General features: G+C 38.4%; 1 non-coding gene across 1 annotated transcript; it reads left to right on the forward strand.

Annotated features, from left to right (window-relative positions):
• Positions 1 to 3,104: 3,104 nt before the first annotated feature.
• LOC112445290 (U6 spliceosomal RNA) lies at positions 3,105 to 3,211 on the forward strand. Its single transcript, XR_003033647.1, has one exon. It is a non-coding gene; the product is annotated as a U6 spliceosomal RNA (small nuclear RNA).
• The last annotated feature ends 17,358 nt before the right edge of the window (positions 3,212 to 20,569 follow it).

Raw genomic sequence — 20,569 nt, forward strand, 5'->3', positions numbered from 1 at the left:
CTTGACCTGATTCTGTGACCTTTTCACATCACTATCTGGCTTTCCCCTTAATTTGTTTTCTGAAGGTATTCTCGATAGGACTTTCATCTTTGGTACTTTCATTGTTTCAATAACAGATGAAAGGTCATTTCAGTCACTGTATTTGAGCTATACCATCTTGTGCAAATATCTTGCTCTTTCTTGGTCCTAGATTCTTCATCAATAAAATGAAGCAGCTAGACTAGGCGGTCTCTGAGGTTCTTTCCAGCTTTGAGCTATAATTTCCCATGGCTCTGCAAGTTAAACTGTACATACATCATTGGTTATACTCAATATCTGACTGAGGGAAGCTGAAAGAGAAAATTTCTATAGTTCCATGAATCTAGGCTGTACAAAACACTCCATCCTACTTTGCTCTCTCAGCCCTCAGAGTGACAGAAATGTCATATTGGTGCTTGGTCTTAGTGTGAGGAACCAAGGACCATTACTGTAAGAGCATGAGAAGGATGGTTCCAAACTTCCTAGGCACTGTAATGTAGAAAGACTTGGTCAAAGATCTGAGCAAAGTGTCTAGGCTCTGTCACATTGTAATCCTGTGATCCTAGACACTTTTTCAACATCTCTGCCATCAATTCCCTTACATAAAATGGAAATAATATTACCTAAATAAGTGACTATCTCAAATGACTGTTTTGAAGATTAAATAAGAAAAAAATATACACAAAGTGCTTAACAGGTATTTAGGTGCTTAACAAATGTTGCTTTTGCTTCTTCTTAAAAGTCTATTTTTTAATTTTATGATTCCATATATATGGAAAGTCCAGAATAGGCAAATCTACAGAAGCAAAATGAATTAGTGGTTGCCAAGGCCTTGAGGATTGGTGCAGGAATGGTAAATATAGGGGGTGGTTTGTTTGCTTTGATTAAAAGCTATCTGATTTTTTAAAAATTTGTGTACTTTTACTTTATTTAATAATGAGAGTTGGACCATAAAGAAAGCTGAGCGCTGAAGAATTGATGCTTTTGAAGTGTGGTGTTGGAGAAGACTCTTGAGAGTCCCTTGGACTACAAGGAGATCCAACCAGTCCATCCTAAAAGAAATCAGTCCTGAATATTCAGTGGAAGCACTGATGCTGAAGCTGAAACTCCAATACTTTGACCACCTGATGCGAAGAACTGACTCATTGGAAAAGACCCTGATGCTGGTGAGCTGCAGTCCATGGGGTCACAAAGAATCAGACACGACTGAGCGACTGAACTGAATTGAATTGAACTTTTAATAGGTCTTAAACTTTTGACACTTATGTTACCAAGGATCTTATTGTTAGTTTATTTCAATGTCCAGCATAATTTGATATTTGCATATATTTACCAATTTCTGACTCTTCCTCTCTTTTTTGGTGATGATACATTCTAAAATTGTAGGGAAGTTTGCACAGCTTTGAATATATTAAAAACTACTGAATGTACACACATTCATATGTGTGTATTGTAGTGGTATGTGAATTACTTATCAATAAATCTGTTACCAAAAAAGCAATCCTGATTAATACTAGGGAAAAAAGTCTATAATAAATTGGTTATCCTTGACTGAATCTAAATCCTTCTACTGACCTACAGCGGAGAGCCCTGGTAAGAACTGGATGAGATCATTAATTTAAAAGTAGTTTGAAAAATTTAATAATGACAAAAGAAATGCATTCAAAGGAAATGATACAATCATAATCTGAGAAATAAAGAAATGGAGAAAGACACCTTGCTTCCAATCAGCAAGGCTAAAATATAAGAAAGATGAGACTCTTTAAGTTAATGTATAGAATTAATGCAATATCAACTTAAAATTCTGAATAATATTTTATAGGCTATGACAAATTTATAGTGAAATTCACCTGGAAGAATAAGAAGACAAAAATGCCAAAAAATATTATTTTTAGTAATGATGGAGATAGCCTCTCCAAACCTTTTAAACCTTATTACAAAGCCATACATGTAGAAAAAGACCATTTGGCATTGAGTAAAAAATTAATATTGATCAATGAAATAGCATACTTTAGAAAAGGAAAAGCAAATATATAAAAACATTTCCAGTTGGCTAGAAAGAATACACACACATACATACACACACAATAAAGGAAACACTAACAAATAAATATTATGGGGGAAAGTGTATACTCATAAAAAGAGAAATAAATTTGGATATGTACCTCATGTCATCTATTTCAGTAAATTTCAGATGGATCAAAAAGTTAAACATCAAAATCTAAACTGTGAAACGAAGGGGAAAAAAAGAACAGCATTATTTATCTAGCTAGTGTAGCCATTGAAAAAATTGAGGGTAACATAAAAGCCAGGATGATGTGTTTAAAATATGACTAAAAATCTTGTACACATTGTACTATAACAAAATGGAGATCAAAAAGGAAACCATCAAAAGCGAAAAATAGGCAATTGAGCAGAACTTTAAAAACACACCCATCAGAACATATAAATAATGAAACATATGAGATCAATGTATGAAGCTCACCAGATAAGTGGTCACAAAATGAACAACATGCACAGCAGGGAACATACTGAGTGTGTAATGACATGATAAAACATGTGACCTCAGCATAATGCAAATTAAAACACAAGTTTCCCAAAAACCTTGGTATGTATGTATATGTAATAAAGACCACTGTCAGCAAACGTGACTCTGTAAATTGCTGATGGCAATATTTATTCTTTGTCTTGCCCGGTCTGGTGCTCTGTGATGACCTGGAGGGATAGGATGGGGGAAGGGAAAGGAGGCTAGGGAGGAAGGGGATGTATGTATAATAACAGCTGATTTGCATTGTTGTATGGTAGACACCAACACAACACTGTAAAAATTTAAATAAAAAAATTGGAAACAAACAAACAAAAAGGAATACACCTCCAAGGATATAATCCAAAATAAATAAAAGCAATTTATGCAGAAATATTCATTATATTGCTATTTAAATATTCATCTACTGTATATATATAAATCACCATGCTATATATTTAGGGGATTCAGTTATGTATAAGACCCAATCCTGGCCCTCAAGGATCCCAGAACATAGTAAGGAAGGCAATTGTATGTAAAATAAAGACAAAGAACTACAGCAGTGCTCGCTTCGGCAGCACATATACTAAAATTGGAACGATACAGAGAAGATTAGCATGGCCCCTGCGCAAGGATGACACGCAAATTCGTGAAGTGTTCCATATTAAAAAAAAAAAAGAACTACAGCAGCAAAGAACCAGTGTCATTCTTTGGGGGTGAAGTGGGGTAGGCTTGGAGAAAAAAAAGGTATGGAGGAGGTAATATTGGACATGGATCTTGAAAGGTGAGTGGGGTTTGGTGCAAGATGGGAATGGTTAAAAGACATTTCGTGAAAGATTCCAAATGATCCATAACTCAGGGATGGCTAAAAACACCATTTGATATTAATAGGCTGGATGAATATATAATAGCTGGATGGATATATAATCACTAGAAACAACCAAAAGAAGTATATCTGTGAAATAACCTCAAGCCACGTAAAAACATGACTGTAATCGAAAAATGTCAGACAGGCATGCAAAGTGCTGGCTATCCACAGCAAAGGTGCTCAAGTTTCATCATTTTCAAAAGTCAATACCACTATACAAATATGAGTGCTAAGACAAACCAACAAACATTTGAACTGATCCTTCTCTGTAATTAAACTCTCAGGGTCAAGAAGGCTGTGAACATTGAGTTCCTGCCATGTCTTCAGGAAAATGAGTGGTAGTTGCCTGTGGTTACTGCATGGAGCTAGATTCTGTGCTTCTTCCATTTATACATCTCCTATGAACACAAGTCGTGTACTTGATGCGCTGCTCCCTCCTCTGTTCTTCCTCTAACTCCCTCACAGCCTAGCCTACTAAATCCTCTTCTATTTCAACACAGCAATTGCACTGCCTTGTCTCCAAAATCCTTGAGTAATGGGACAGGAGTTAGGAGGACTCAGAACATCTATCTTGTTCTACTAAGTCTACTAACAGGGAGAAAGAAAAGCACCCAGGATTGGAAACCTTAGTTTATGTAAGCTTGGAATTCATCAACTCTGATTCCTGTCCACTACATTCTTACCCAAATTTATTGTGTGTTCCCTCTGTGGACATAAAATTAAAATGTGAAAAGCAATTTGGAGTTACTCAAAGGAAAATTTATCTCTCTGTCTGAAGTTTTTCAAGTTCTAGGCCTCAAGCAAACATATTAAAATAGATCAAATTTTACTATATGATCAAATCAGTGGCTCTTTCTGAAAAAGCCCACCCCATTGTTCACTCTTCTCTACTCCAAATGTAGGGATTTCAACAAAATGTACAATGCCACTAAACTCACCTACAACATCTTGCTATTTCTATCAAGGATACTTTTCAGCATTTTACTCATCTCCTTCAAGTCTTTCCTCTGGAAGGACTGAGGCTTTTAGCTTTTTGGACTTCTATCCATATAAATAGCCACTCATGGTCCAATTGTGTGGTATTCAACACAAGCGATATACATCATATAAAACAGAATCATTCTCCCTGGAGAGAAACTGAGGCCAATTGAAAGGCTCCTAAAAAAAAGGCTGTTGTGTAAGTAAGCTCTCTTTCCTTAATTATATCTTATGTTTTTGCAAATGCTAAGAAAACCTCATGCCACTAATTTTTTTCATCCAAACCCCACTCAAATCTTTTCCTGCACTTCATTGTTCCAACACCCCTGTGAGATTAGGAGGCATTGTCGGTACGCACTGACACACCTGGGCAGATTAGGATCAGGCCCTATCTTCAGGCCTCAAATGAGAAAGAGCAATGGGCAGATTGTCTGAAGAGGTGGGCTCTGGCCTCAGCTCTGCCACTAAGTAGCTGTCTGATCTTTGGCTAATAACTGCTCCTTTCTGGCCTTCAGTTTTCTTACCTGTAAACCAAGATATTGAACTGGATGGATTACAGGTTTTTTTTTTTTTAATTTAAATTTATTTATTTTAATTGGAGGTTCAATGCAGGATACAGGATGCTTGGGATTACAGGGGTTTTTTTTTCCTACTTATAAGATTCAATGAGTTTAAGTTCACAGACATGTTTCAGAGGCAGTTTGCTATGCACAAATGATAGTACTAATAAACTGAAAATATATTGGCTTTCTAGTACAACCAAACTGAATCTGTCTAGGATATACTACTAACTAGCAGTGTTACTTTGGCCAAGTTGCTGTCTCTGAGCCTTACATTTCTTGTTGGTAAAAAGGCAACACTAACTGCACATGCTTATAGCAATGAATAACTATGAAAACGTAGGTAAAGCACATGGCCCACGATAGCTTCTCAATAACTAGTGGCCATAATTAGCTGCCAGGAGGTGAATATATCGCAGCTTTCTCTTCAGAACATATTTGTACGTTGCTGTTGTTTAGTTGCTAAGTCATGTCCGACTCTTTGCAATCCCATGGACTGTAGCACACAAGGCTCCTCTCTCCATGGGACTTTCCAGGCAAGAATACTAGAGTGGGTTGCCATTTCCTTCTCCAGGGGATCTTCCCAACTCAGGGACTAAACCTGCGTTTCCTGCGTCTCCTGCATTGGCTGGAAAATTATTTACCACTAAGCCACCAGGGAAGCCCAAATAATAATTTGTACCTTAATTATTCATAAATACTCTTTCTAGCCCTCAAAATAAACATGGATCTTCTCTAATTTCCCAGGCAAATAATAGCTTAGCAAAAGGGCAATTACTATATTTGCAACCTGATTTTACACATCGGGAAACCAAAGTTATATGATTAGTTCCAAACTGGGAAAGGAGTACATTAAGGCTGTATATTGTCACCTGCTTATTTAACTTATTTGCAGAGTACATAGTGAGAAATGCTGGACTAGATGAAGCACAAGCTGGAATCAAGATTGCCGGGAGAAATATCAATAACTTCACATATGCAGATGACAGCACCCTTATGGCAGAAAAGTGAAGAACTAAAGAGCCTCTTGATGAAAGTGAAAGAGGAGAGTGAAAAACTTGGCTTAAAATTCAACATTCAGAAAACGAAGATCATGGCATCTGGTCCCATCACTTTATGGCAAATAGATGGGGAAACAGTGGAAATAATGTCAGACTTTATTTTGGGGGGCTCCAAAATCACTGCAGATGGTGACTGCAGCCATGAAATTAAAAGACTCTTGCTCCCTGGAAGAAAAGTTATGACCAACCTAGACAGCATATTAAAAAGCAGAGACATTACTTTGCTAACAAAGGTCCGTCTAGTCAAAGCTATGGTTTTTCCAATAGTCATGTATGTATGTGAGAGTTGGACTATAAAGAAAGCTGAGCACAGAAGAATTGATGCTTTTGAACTCTGGTGAGAAGACTCTTCAGAGTCGCTTGCACAGCAAGAAGATCCAACCAGTCAGTCCTAAAGGAAATAAGTCCTGAATATTCATTTGAAGGACTGATGCTGAAGCTGAAACTCCAGTACTTTGGCAACCTAATGCAAAGAACTGACTCACTTTAAAAGACCCTGATGCTGGGAAAGATTGAACACGGGAGGATAAGGGGACAACAGAGGATGAGATGTTTGGATGGCATCATCAACTCAATGGATGTGAGTTTGAATAAACTCCAGGAGTCAGTGACAGACAGGGAGGCCTGTCATACTGCAGTCCATGGGGTCGCAAAGAGTCAGACAAGACTGAGGGACTGAACTGAACTGAGCTGATGATTAGTCTGACATCACACAGTGAGTTAGTGACAGAACTGAATGTAGAACCCACATCATCTTATCCCCAGGTCAGTAGATTTTATGCACTCAACGGATACCCTTTAGACTACACTGTATTTCTATTAATAGTTAGTGGTGTCAGACAATAATAATAATGATTTTCATTCACTTTATTCCTTATCTAAGTCCAGGTGGCATAGTGATAAAGAATCCGCCTACCAATACAGGAGACGCAAGACATGTGAGTTAGGTCCCTGGGTTGGGAAAATCCCTTGGGGGAGGAAATGGTAACCCACTCCAATATTCTTGCCTGGAGAATCCCATGGACAGAGGAGCCTGGCAGGCTACAGTCCATGGGTTCACAAAGACTTGGACAAGACTGAGCACACACATGCAGAAAGAGTAAAATAGAATACTGGAAATCTGAGTTCAGTTCAGTTCAGTTCAGTTCATTTGCTCAGTCTCGTCTCTCTGCGACCCCATGGACTGCAGCACGCCAGGCTTCCCTGTTCATCACTATCTCCCAGAGCTTGCTCAAACTCATGTCCATCAAGCTGGTGATGCCATCCAACCATCTCATCCTCTGTCGTCCCCTTCAATCTTTCCCAGCATCAGGGTCTTTTCAAATGAGTCAGTCCTTCACATCAGGTGGCCAAAGTATTGAAGCTTCAGCTTGAGCATATATCCAATGAATATTCAGGACTGATTTCCTTTAGGACTGACTGGTTGGATCTCCTTGCAGTCCAAGGGACTCTCAAGGGTCTTCTCCAACACCACAGTTCAAAAGCATCAATTCTTCGACGCTCACCTTTCTTTATAGTCCAACTCTTACATCCATACATGACTAATAGAAAAGCCATAGCTTTGATTAGACAGACCTTTGTCAGAAAAGTAATGTCTCTGCTTTTTAACATGCTGTTTAGGTTTATCATAGCTTTTCTTCCGAGGAGCAAGTGTCATTTAATTTCATGGCTGCAGGCACCATCTTCAGTGATTTTGGAGTCCAAGAAAATAAAATCTGAGTAATTCAGACTAAAACTTTTTTTTAAGTTTGGGGCAAAAGAATCAAATGAAAAACACTTGGACAGCAAAAGAAGCAGGTCAAATTAATGTCAATGCTTGCGTCCCCATATCTACTCTTGTCCTCTTTCAGTTAGTCTGACCATCTGAGTGAAGGGTGCCACAGTCCATCTAGCCAGAAACCTAGGATTCACACTTAACACATTAATGCCTCATTTTTTATCTACTTCTCCCTCATCCAAAGGTAACCAAGTTCTTCTAACTCTATTTTCTAAATTCTTCCACCTTCTGTTCAATTTCTAATTCCTTCAGTTCAGTTCAGTTCAGTCTCTCAGTCGTGTCTGACTCTTTGCGAGCCCGTGAATCGCAGCACGCCAGGCCTCCCTGTCCATCACCAACTCCCGGAGTTCACTAAGACTCATGTCCATCGAGTCAGTGATGCCATCCAGCCATCTCAGCCTCTGTCGTCCCCTTCTCCTCCTGCCCCCAACCCCTCCTAGCATCAGAGTCTTTTCCAATGAGTCAACTCTTCACATGAGGTGGCCAAGTACTGGAGTTTCAGCTTTAGCATCATTCCTTCCAAAGAAATCCCAGGACTGATCTCCTTCAAAATGGACTGGTTGGATCTCCTTGCAGTCCAAGGGACTCTCAAGAGTCTTCTCCAACACCACAGTTGAAAAGCATCAATTCTTCGGTGCTCAGCTTTCTTCACAGTCCAACTCTCACATCCATACATGACCACTGGAAAAAACCATAGCCTTGACTAAATGGACCTTTGTTGGCAAAGTAATGTCTCTGCTTTTGAATATGCTATCTAGGTTAGTCATAACTTTCCTTCCAAGGAGTAAACGTCTTTTAATTTCATGGCTGCAGTCACCATCTGCAGTGATTTTGGAGCCCAAAAAAATAAAGTCTGACACTGTTTCCACTGTTTTCCCATCTATTTCCCATGAAGTGGTGGGACCAGACGCCATGATCTTCGTTTTCTGAATGTTGAACTTTAAGCCAGCTTTTTCACTCTCCTCTTTCACTTTCATCAAGAGGCTTTTTAGTTCCTCTTCGCTTTCTGCCATAAGGGTCCCTTACTAGGTGACAATTTTTTCTTACCTGGAATACTGCAAAAATCTGCGAACTGATCTCCATTTGGCTTTTCTTACTTCTGTAAAATAAATTTATTATGCACAGCCAGTTGATCTTTTAAAATTAAAATTGGAATATGTATGGAAAAAGGGAAAGTTTATGTACCATTATTACACATATTGTTAAATACCTCTTTTCCTTGAGTAACTGATAATATCATTTTTATTTGACTAATTTGCTATATGAGAGTTCCTTATACAGCAAGGAGATCAAACCAGTCAATCCTAAAGGAAATCAACCCTGAATATTCATGGAAGGACTGATGCTGAAGCTGAAGCTCCAATACTTTGGTCACCTGATGGGAAGAGCCAACTCATTGGAAAAGACTCTGGTGCTGGGAAAGATTGAGAGCAGGAGGAGAATGGGGAGACAGAGGATGAGATGGTTGGATGGCATTATCAACTCAGTGGACATGAATTTGAGCAAACTCTGGGAGATAGTGAAGGACAGGGAAGCCTGGTGTGCTATAGTCCATGGGGTCACAGAGTCACACATGACTTAGTGACTGAACAACAGAAATTTGCTGTATAAGTATTTTTACTTTTTCCTGCAAATACTATCAGATGTGAAGACTACAAATATAATTTTTTCCAAATAATAAAATGTGCCAAATTAGTTTATTCAACAAATATTTACTGAGCATGTATTATGGCCTAGGCACTAGAAATGCATAGTGAATAAGACAATATCTCAATTTTTGTGAAACATGCACACTTGTAGATAGAGACATATAATAAGCAAGTAATAAATATATAATATGAAAAAAATGCTACTATAAACGTGCTAAATGCTATGATGAAAAAGGGTTCCCAGTTAAATGCAGTGGATCAGACATTCATATTTATCTACAAATGACATAAAAGAGCTATTTTAGAGCCATAAGCCCATGAGAAAAAAAGAACAAGAAAGAGGATGAAAACAGCAGCATTTTAGGAAATGGAAAGTTAAAGAGAAAATGTCAACTGCTTAGCAGACCCAAGAAACCTGAATCCTAAACCAGCAGTGAGAAAATGAACAATACAATTCCTACCAATGAACTTCCAAAAGGCTCAGAAGCTAGCAGCGTCAAGTCAGCATCCAGTACTTCTGTAAGTGAGGGCAAAAGTGGGAATAGTGCAAAGGTGATTCGCGAAGCAATTAGGCCTCCAAATCCTGTTCCTTATTCTTTGCAGCCAGGTAACTCCCCTATATACTTTCCTCTCACAGAAGACTAGAGATTTATTCTATGAGAATTTAAATAGGAGTTCTATGTGTCTCAGGGCTGAGTGTAAGATTAGGTGAAAGTCTAGCTATATACTGCATGTTGAGACCCCTAGTTCTCTTCTACTTGGTTCCCAGAAACTTACAGCCAAACTTACCTTGTATCCCCCAAGTAGAAGATTAGAAGATTACTTTCTGAGACAATTTGACCAGACTTACAGGAAATTATCTGAAAATAATTAGGGGTTCACCAAAGTAAAGGATCCAGCCAAATCATCCGATAGTAGTGCCCACCATAACAAAACTTTTTATCATCCTTGTCATCCCCCATTCAAATATAACCAAACATCCAAGGATCCCAAGACATATGAAAGAAAGAGATGAAAACAAATGAGGGGAAAAAATGAACTTAGAGGAAACATTTCAGAAAGATGAGAACTTAATAATCTTCTAAGATCATCAAAAATATAAAAGAAGATATTATAATCATCAAACAGGAATAGTATATTATTTTTTAATGGGCATTAAATAAAAGAGTTCTTGGATATTTTAAATGACAGCAGAAATAAAAACCTCAGTAGAAGTTGAGAAATTCTCAAATAAACTAGACCAAAGAAACAACGAGATAGAAAATTAAAAAAAAATTTTATTTAGAAAATCAAACCAGGAGGTTTGGAATAGGTTTAATAAGAAAAATAAGTTTTCCTAAAAGAGAACAGTGAAAATGGAGGAGAGGAAATTATCAAATAAATCATTTAAGTAAAATTCCCAGAACTGAAGAAATAGTTTCCAGACTAAAAGGGTCAGTTGAGTAACTAACAATACCAATGCAAGTAGACTCACACTAAGGCATGTCATATTGAAATATAAGAATACTGGAAATCAAGAGAAGATTATATTTTAATGGCAGAAGTTGAGTAGGAAGGCAAAAATGAATACGAGCTATTGAGATGACCATAGTCATGGCATGGCATATAACCCCTATATCTAATCTATCAAACTTTGCCTGCTCTATTCTAAAAGAACATACAGTATCCAAAGACTTCTCTTTACCTTCTTAGCCCAATCCACTTGTACTTCTCTTAGAGTACTATGGTAGCCTACTACTGTAGGCTACCAGTCTTTACTCTCAATCTTTATTCTGCCCCTGTAGCTCATCATTCAGATAGCAGCCAGAATCATCTCTGCGAAGTGTAAACCAGACCCCTTTCCCTCTGTTCTAAATTCTATTCATGGTTTTCCACTGCTTCCGAAATTAAGTCCAAACACTTTACCATAGCATTCTGGATCACCCCCTCCCTGTCATTATATGGCCTTAGCATGCCTTTTGACATCATCATCTATCTGTCTCTCTCATTACTTCCAGACACATTTGATTTAATTTACATTCTATGTACATGACCTGTACATTTCCAGCTTAAGTCTTTTGCACTAGTCTCTATCTGCAATTCTTCAGCTCTTTCTCATATCTCATTACTTATATCTCAGCTCATTTGTCACTTACTCACAGAAAAATTCCCTGATCAACTTACCTAAAGCAGTCACTGACCCAACAATTCTCTATACTATTATATTTTAGTATTTATTCTAGTTATTATTAGCTAAAAGTATGTTTTTATTTTATTTTTCCTTTAAAAATTTTTTTCTGTTGATTTATCTTACTTTACAATATTATATTGATTTTGCCATACATTGACTTGAATCTGCCATGGGTGTACATGTGTTCCCCATCCCACCTCCCTCCCTATACCATCCCTCTGGGTCATCCTAGTGCACCAGCCCCGAGCACCCTGTACCATGCATTGATCTTGGACTGCTGATTCGTTTCACATATGATATTATACATGTTTCAATGTCCTTCTCCCATATCATCCCACCCTCGCCCTCTCCCACCAAGTCCAAAAGACTGTTCAATATATCTGTGTCTCTTTTGCTGTCTCACATACAGGGTTATCATTACCATCTTTCTAAATTCCACATATATGTGTTAGTATACTGTATTGGTGTTTTTCTTTCTGGCTTGCTTCACTCTGTATAATAGGCTCCAGTTTCATCCACCTCATTAGAACTGATTCAAATGTATTCTTTTTAATGGCTGAGTAATATTCCATTGTGTATATGTACCACAGCTTTCTTATCCATTCTTCTGCTGATGGACATCTAGGTTGCTTCCATGTCCTGGCTATTATAAACAGTGCTGCGACGAACATTGGGGTACACGTGTCTCTTTCCTTTCTGGTTTCCTCAGTGTGTATGCCCAGCAGCGGGATTACTGGGTCATATGGCTGTTCTATTTCCAGTTTTTTAAGGAATCTCCATACTGTTCTCCATAGTGGCTGTACTAGTTTGCATTCCCACCAACAGTGTAAGAGGGTTCCCTTTTCTCCACACCCTCTCCAGCATTTATTGCTTGTAGATTTTGGATAGCAGCCATTCTGACTGGCATGAAATGGTACCTCATTGTGGTTTTGATTTGCATTTCTTTGATAATGAGTGATGTTGAGCATCTTTTCATGTGTTTGTGAGCCATGTGTATGTCTTCTTTGGAGAAATGTCTGTTTAGTTCTTTGGCCCACTTTTTGACTGGATCTTTTATTTTTCTGGAATTGAGCTGCAGGAGTTGCTTGCATATTTTTGAGGTTAATTATTTGTCCGTTGCTTCATTTGCTATTATTTTCTCCCATTCTGAAGGCTGTCTTTTCACCTTGCTTATAGTTTCCTTTGTTGTGCAGAAGCTTTTAATCTTAATTAGGTCCCGTTTTTTTTATTTTTGCTTTTATTTCCAACATTCTAGGAGGTGGATCATAGAGGATCTTGCTGTGGTTTATTTCGGAGAGTGTTTTGCCTATGTTTTCCTCTAGGAGTTTTATAGTTTCTGGTCTTACGTTTAGATCTTTAATACACTCTCACCTCTACTATTCAATATAGTTTTGGAAGTTTTGGCCACAGCAATCAGAGCAGAAAAAGAAATAAAAGGAATCCAGATTGGAAAAGAAGAAGTAAAACTCTCACTGTTCGCAGATGACATGACCTTCTACATAGAAAACCCTAAAGACTCCACCAGAAAATTACTAGAGCTAATCAATGAATATAGTAAAGTTGCAGGATATAAAATTAACACACAGAAATCCCTTGCATTCCTATACACTAACAATGAGAAAACAGAAAGAGAAATTAAGGAAACAATTCCATTCACCATTGCAACGAAAAGAATAAAACACTTCTACCTAAAGAAACTAAAGACCTATATTTAGAAAACTATAAAACACTGGTGAAAGAAATCAAAGAGGACACAAATAGATGGAGAAATATACCGTGTTCATGGATCAGAAGAATCAATATAGTGAAAATGAGTACACTACTAAAAGTATGTTTTTAAATTCATCTCTCTATATACATTCATTATCTGTATTCTGCCACTAGTATACAAGCACTATATGGGCAAAAATGAATTTGCCTTTCTTATTCATAACTACCGCAGTATCTAGAACAGAACTCTGCATGTTCATAGGTGCTCAGTAAATATTGCCTGAATTAATTTATTAATGGATTAACCATGAAGAGTTCATAGAACTCAACAAGTAACAGAGTAAAGTTGTGGAAATACAAGGTGACATAATGACCATATATTTGATAATCCAAAAAATATCCCATGGTTGAGGAAAAAATGGTAAACAGGCTCATCAGTGTCATACCTAAAGAGAAGCCAATAGTTCTGAACTCTGCTATAATGTCCTCTAGCTTCTTTGTTCCCATGATTAAGGGGTAGCAAACATGGAAAAGAGACTACCTAAAGAGAAGCCAATAGTTCTGAACTCTGCTATAATGTCCTCTAGCTTCTTTGTTCCCATGATTAAGGGGTAGCAAACATGGAAAAGAGACACCCTAGTAAAGAAGAAATACACAAATTGTGTAAAATGGAATCTGTATGTACAAGGCAGGGGGGATTATTTTGATACAAAAAAGGGTAATCAAGCCCAGTTTCTCACTATAACAATCAAATAATTTGTATTGTCCCCCAAAAAGAGACCCCCGAAGAGTCAGGTTCTAACACGTTCTCAAGAACATAAACTCAAGTTGGTGGTGTTAGATTTCCTTTTTTACATGCCACATGGCAAGACCAGTTTAGGAGAGGGTAACTGTCTTAGTCTGCTCAGGCTGCAATAACAAAATACCACTGGTGGCTTAAACAGCAGAAATTAATTTTCCCACAGTTCTGGAGGCTGGAATTTCCAGGTCAGGGTGCCACCATAGTCAATTTATTGTGAGAGCTCTCTTCCCAGCTTGCAAACAAGCACCATATTACTGTGTCCTCACATGGCACAGAGAGAGAGAGAGCCCTTTGACGGCCCTTTTCATTGTTGTTCAGTCACTCAGTCATGTCTGACTCTTTGCAACCCCATGAACTGCACCATGCCAGGCTCCTCTGTCCTTCAGTATCTCATGGAGTTTGCTCAAACTCATGTCCGTAGAGTCGGTAATGCCATCCAACCATGTTATCCTCTGCCACCCTCTTCTTCTACTTCCCTCAATCTTTCCCAGCATTGGGCTCTTTTCCAATGAGTTGGTTCTTCGCATCAGGTGGCCAAAGTAATGGCACTTCAGCTTCAGAATCAGTACTTCCAATGAATATTCAGGGTTTATTTCCTTTAGGATTGACTGGTTTGATCTCCTTGCTGTCCAAGGGACTCTCAAGAGTCTTCTCCAACACCACAGTTCACAAGCATCAATTCTTCAGCACTTAGCCTTCTTTATATGGTCCAACTCTCACATCCATACATGACTACTGGAAAAACCATAGCTTTGACTAGACAGAACTTTGTTGGCAAAGTGATGTCTCTGCTTTTTGATATGCATAACTTTTCTTCCTAATCCCATCATGAGGTCCTTATCCTCACGATCTCATCTAAACTTAATTATCTTCAAAAGATCCCATCTCCAAATACCATCACACTGGGGGCTAGTGCTTCAGCATATGGATTTAGGAGGAGCACACAATTCAATCCATAGCAGTAAAGAAACTGACAGAGAAGAGAGGCAAAGTATAAAGCAGCTCTGCTAGGTGACACAATTGAATGAAAAGAGTCTGCAATTGCATTCCTCTCAAGATTTATCTATTGGTGGAGCTCACTAAAGCACTTCTACTTTTCCAATTATCCAACTCCCTGCAGTCCCCTCTCCATCTACTACTCTTCCAAACCATCATGTGGTAGATATAAAGATTGTTATATTCTAAAGTTATCTTGAGGTGGATGAACCTAGAGCCTGTCACACAGGATGAAGTCAGAAAGAGAAAAACAAATATTGTATATTAATGCATATATATGGGATCTAGAGAAATGGTACTGATTAACCCATTTGCAGGGTATGACTATAAATACAGATGTAGAGAATGGACTTGTGAACACAGAGGGGAAGGAGAGGGTGAGATGAATGGAGAAAGTCGCACCGACATATATACACCATCATGTGTAAAATAGAATAGCTAGTGGGAAGCTTCTGTATAGCACAGGGAGCCCAGCCTGATGCTCTGTGTTGACCTAGAGGGGTGGGATGTGGGGAGGCTCAAGAGGGAGGGGACATATATAATTATGACTGATTCACATTTTTGTATGGCAGAAACCAACACAACATTGTAAAGCAATTATCCTCCAATTAAAAATTTAGAAACTAAGTTATCTGATGGGATCAAGTTACACAGCCAGGAAAGGAATTCCTTTGTGTTTAACAGATCATAAATCCGATATGCATATTAGGGAAATAATGTGTTCAAATTTACACTGAAAATAAGGTTTCAAGCCAGACTGGGACCAAAGGTCTTGTATCCCAGCAAAAGGCTTTTTCCTTTGAAGACATGGCTATTGTCCCAAGAGACCCATGTCTCAGGTTGGTTCTAGAAGAAGGCAATGGAGATTTAAGGGCTGCTAAACCCTGAGTCACTGTGCCCCTTACTCTGCACTTCACTGTTGAATTCTGCCTTTCTGGACACACCATCCAAATAACTGAAAATTAGGAAGATCCTCATTCTCCACCAATCTTGAATCTCATTAGGGAAGAAGTACACTGTGTACTTGTTCCCTTGGCACTTCAGGTGGCAAATTTTATCCTTTCCCAAGCCAATTAGAAGCTTGCAAGTACCTTGTTCCCTTGCCAGCTGTCTTCAAGGACAGTGTGCTCCTTAATACCCACATGATAACAAATATTACCTAACATAGACCAATAATACCATACCATGGTTGAAAATGTCAAGATTACTACTGAGATTGAAGCATTGACTAGAAAGGTGTCCCAGTGACCTGATTATGAAACAATTCTGCGTATAGGAATGGTTACTTCCCCTCAACTTCTGTTCTCCAGGAAGTCCCTTCTAAAACCCACCTAACTCGGCCTGCTCAGATCCTCTACTTTACATTCTATTGTTTGGCCTTGTTTAGTTGTTGCTTTGAAAGACTACTTTGGGAGGCAGAGTTGTCACTGTACATGTATGTGTTCTCCTGAAACAATTTATGTGTTCTGTATAGCTGCTTTTGAGTATGATCTTGATTACCTGTGCTTTATCTATTCTACATTTTACTTCCCTGCATTTCTTTTCACTCACACAATAAACTAACATTATGGGGAAGCATAAAATCTAAGGGTTGGCAAACTATGGCTCATGCATCAAATAAAGCAAGCTGAATAGTAAAGTGTGACACCATCTGCTATGATTCTCTACAATAATAGGAACTAAATGATTTAACTTTGATGCCCAAATCTCTCCCTACTGGTCTTCCTTCAATGCTCCCCCTATGTCCCAATGTCTCCTTATGTAGCTGCCAACAAAACCTTCATAAATTGGTAATTGGATGGAACAGGGATGGTATAGTTAATCTAACCCTTGATCTCTCAGCTTTCTCACTCCTCTCAGTGATTTTTGTTTTTGTTTTTTTTTCCTGTTAAGGATGTTTATGGAAGAAAAAGAGAAACAGGTAAGAAGGAGAGTGAATCCTGGATCCTTGCACCCCCTTCCCAATTGAATGAGAGTTAGAGAAGAGAGGAGACCTATGGGATGCTTCTCTCACTTCATTTCCTCTTCTCTAATCCTCAAGAAGAGCTCTAACACTGCCTCTTTATCCCATTAGTGAAGCAACCAATGAATGGATAGTCTGTTTATCCACCTTGAAGAGGTTTCCATTTAGGGTTTAAATAAAGATTGGCTCCAATTTAGTTGACAAGCTTCCTAGTGTTTTTAAAAAACTTCTATTAAACAGATTATTTAAAGCTATGTTTAATCTTTTACTCCCCTCTCTCCTGTCTGTTCATCACAAACAAGAGCTTACCTTTATTACCACCTCCAGATGACCTCTCTTCGCTAACACAGTCTTCTATAATAAGCCCCCTACCCACACACACAACATAGGTGAACCGATTAAGCAGAATGTAATTTTATTGTCACGAACTCTCCCTAAGCTAAAAATTGAAAAACTTCATGAATTATACATCAAAACACATCCACCAAACCCACTGTGTTAGATGAAAAGAAATTGTACTATTTCTACTATCCACCTTCGAGTCATGTAAGATCACATCTCCACCACAACATGCATAAGTGTACCCAATTATAAATCATAGAATTGTCAAATGTCAGAGTGGGAAGGGAGCATAGAGATAATTTAGTCTAACTCACTCATTTTACACAGAATAAAACTAATACCCAGAGAAAGGGTTTTCCAAAGGTCACTCAGGTAGTTGAGAATATAAGTGCAACTGAAACCCTGGCCATGTTTATGATCCTCTGTATCAAACAAACAAACATACACTCAATTAAGAATTTAAGGGTATATGGATCCATCCTCCAAAGGAGGAAGCATCAATCTTTTCAAAACTAAAATGACTCCATTCATCATATCTGAACATCCCTGCTCTTTTCTGTACTGTTTTGCTGCTATTGTCAATTCCCAAGACACCTTCCTTCCCCAGCCACTGAACAGCCCCCACAAATGAGCAATTCCTAAACGCATTTGCTATGACGTTTGCAAAGGCAGCTTCTCAGAGAAAAGGTCAGTGTCGCTGTTCTCTGTTTCCAAATATGTCCCTTAAAAGAATCAGACATTACAATGCTGCATACCAATTGCCTGAAGATTTAGAAATATCCTCTAGGAAAGTCCAAGTCTCCTGGAAAAATGGACAATCCAATGACATTTGTGATGTGATTTACCAAATTGAAAAAGGTGCACAAAAGAGGTATGAAGAGACACTGTTTTTCTACGGGCCCAAGGAATTGTGCTGATATGTTTACTATAGAGTGACACGACTCCTCATTCCTCAGTCTTTATAACTAATTCTGCCCTTTCTCCAGTGACTTGGAAAGTTATGCAAGCCCGATACATGCCCTCTGGTCACTAGAAATAGGGAGTCAGATTTCCAGGGAGCCTCCAAACAGAGAAGTAAAGCCACAAAGGAAAGGAGGAATTATAGCTATTTTGCTTTGTATTTCTGATGTTAGTTCTTCCCCAATACCTGTCAGTCAGCTCTGATCTCTGAATTTCCCACGGCACAAAATGACTCTTGCTATTTCTCTTAGATGGTGCCAAGCATCGTTAATACATGTTATACACAAAACCTTCACAACCATACTCAACCTATTACTTTCTAATCTCACCTTCTACCCCTTTCTCCCTTGCTCACAGCCCACACTGGGCAACTCTAAGTTAACTGCACCTGTCTCGTACTTTGAGGACTCACATTTCCCCACCTATATCTAAAAATTATGTTTCAAATTGCTAGAATGCCTCAATCTCATCCTTCATTTCATTATGCAACACATATTTTTAAACCTATTTTCTCTTTAAAGTCTTCCACTAACTCTATGTACATGCTGAGTCACTTCAGTCGTGTCCGACTCTCTGCGACCCCATGGATTGTCACCCGCTAGGCTCCTCTGTCCATGGGATTCTCCAGGCAAGAATACTGGAGTGGATTGCCATGCCCTCCTCCAGGGGACCTTCCCAACCCAGGGATTGAACCCAGGTATCTTATGTCTCCTGCATTGGCAGGTGGGTTCTTTACCACTAGCATCACCTGGGAAGCGCTCTTTGATCTCTACTCCCACCCCAAATTAAATGTTCCAGAAATAATTTCTATTCTTCTACTTCCCTTATAGCTCAGTTGGTAGAAAATCCGCCTGCAACGCAGGAGACCCTGGTTCAATTACTGGGTCAGGAAGATCTGCTGGAGAAGGGATAGGCTACCTACTCCAGTATTCTGGCCTGGAGAATTCCATTGACTATATAGTCCATGGGGTTGCAAAGAGTCAAACATGGTGGAGAGACTTTCACAATTAATTCAATCATTCACAAATTATTGAGCATGAACAATTTGTCATGCACTTTGCTAAGCATTGAGAATGCAGCAGCAGATAGACATATTCCTGTACTTACAGAATTTATAGAATAACAGGAAAAATAAGTACTCAAAGTACTGTTTATGGGAGATATATAGGTGGCTATAGGATGTCACTGCAAGGACTTGACATAGGTTTGAGAGATCAGAGGAGGTATACCTTCAGAAGGAGAATTTAAACTGAGACTTGAAAGGGCTTCCCTGGTGGTTCAGTGGTTGAGACTCTGCTTCCATTGCAAGGGGCTTGGGTTTGATCCCTGTTCAGGAAACTAAGATCCTGCATGCCTCTCAGTGGAGCCAAAAAAAAATTTTGAGACCTGAAGTAAAAACATGTTAGCCAAATATAGAGGGTATTTCCTTCCAGAAAGAAAATATAAACATATGAAAAAACAATAAGGCAAGAAGGACTTTGGGACTCTCCAGAAACTCTCCAGACTCTCCAGAAATACATTTGAGAGATATTTAAGATGGGGAATCTACAAGGTTTAAATAATGAGATCTTAAGAAATAAAGATGGAAGTTTTAAAAAAAATGACAAAAATCAATGATGTAACATTTTACTGAGGTAAGAAATAATGGAACAGGGCCGAAATTGGTTTCAGCAGTGGTGTGGGTAGGCAATGAGTATGGATTTGAAAATAATGAATTTGAGGTGCTTATGAGATATAGAAGTGTTTATAACAAACAGTTAGGCATATGATTCCAGGGCTCAGAGAGAGAGAGCTAATTAAAGAAAAGAAACAGAATCATCAACATAAAGATTTAACTGAAGTAATGAAAGTGGATAATTTTATTCTAGGGATAGAATAGAGTGAGCAAATAAAAAAATTCTGTGACATCACAGCACAACATTTAAAGGTTATATGGGAGAGCCATGAAAGGAGATGGAGGAAGAGTGGTTAAGGAGATAGAAGGAAAACCAAGGGATTCAGGGTTCTCAACATCCAACAAAAGAAGGTACATCAAGAAAGAGGACCTACTGTATAGCACAGAGAACTGTACTCAATATTTTGTAATAACCAATAAAGGAAAAGAATCTAAAGAGCAATATATAGATATAGATATATACATATATATATGCCTGAATCTCTGCACTGTACACCTGAAACTAAAACAACATTG

This window comes from Bos taurus, chromosome X (assembly GCF_002263795.3).
Source record: "Bos taurus isolate L1 Dominette 01449 registration number 42190680 breed Hereford chromosome X, ARS-UCD2.0, whole genome shotgun sequence".
Lineage (NCBI taxonomy): Eukaryota > Metazoa > Chordata > Mammalia > Artiodactyla > Bovidae > Bos > Bos taurus.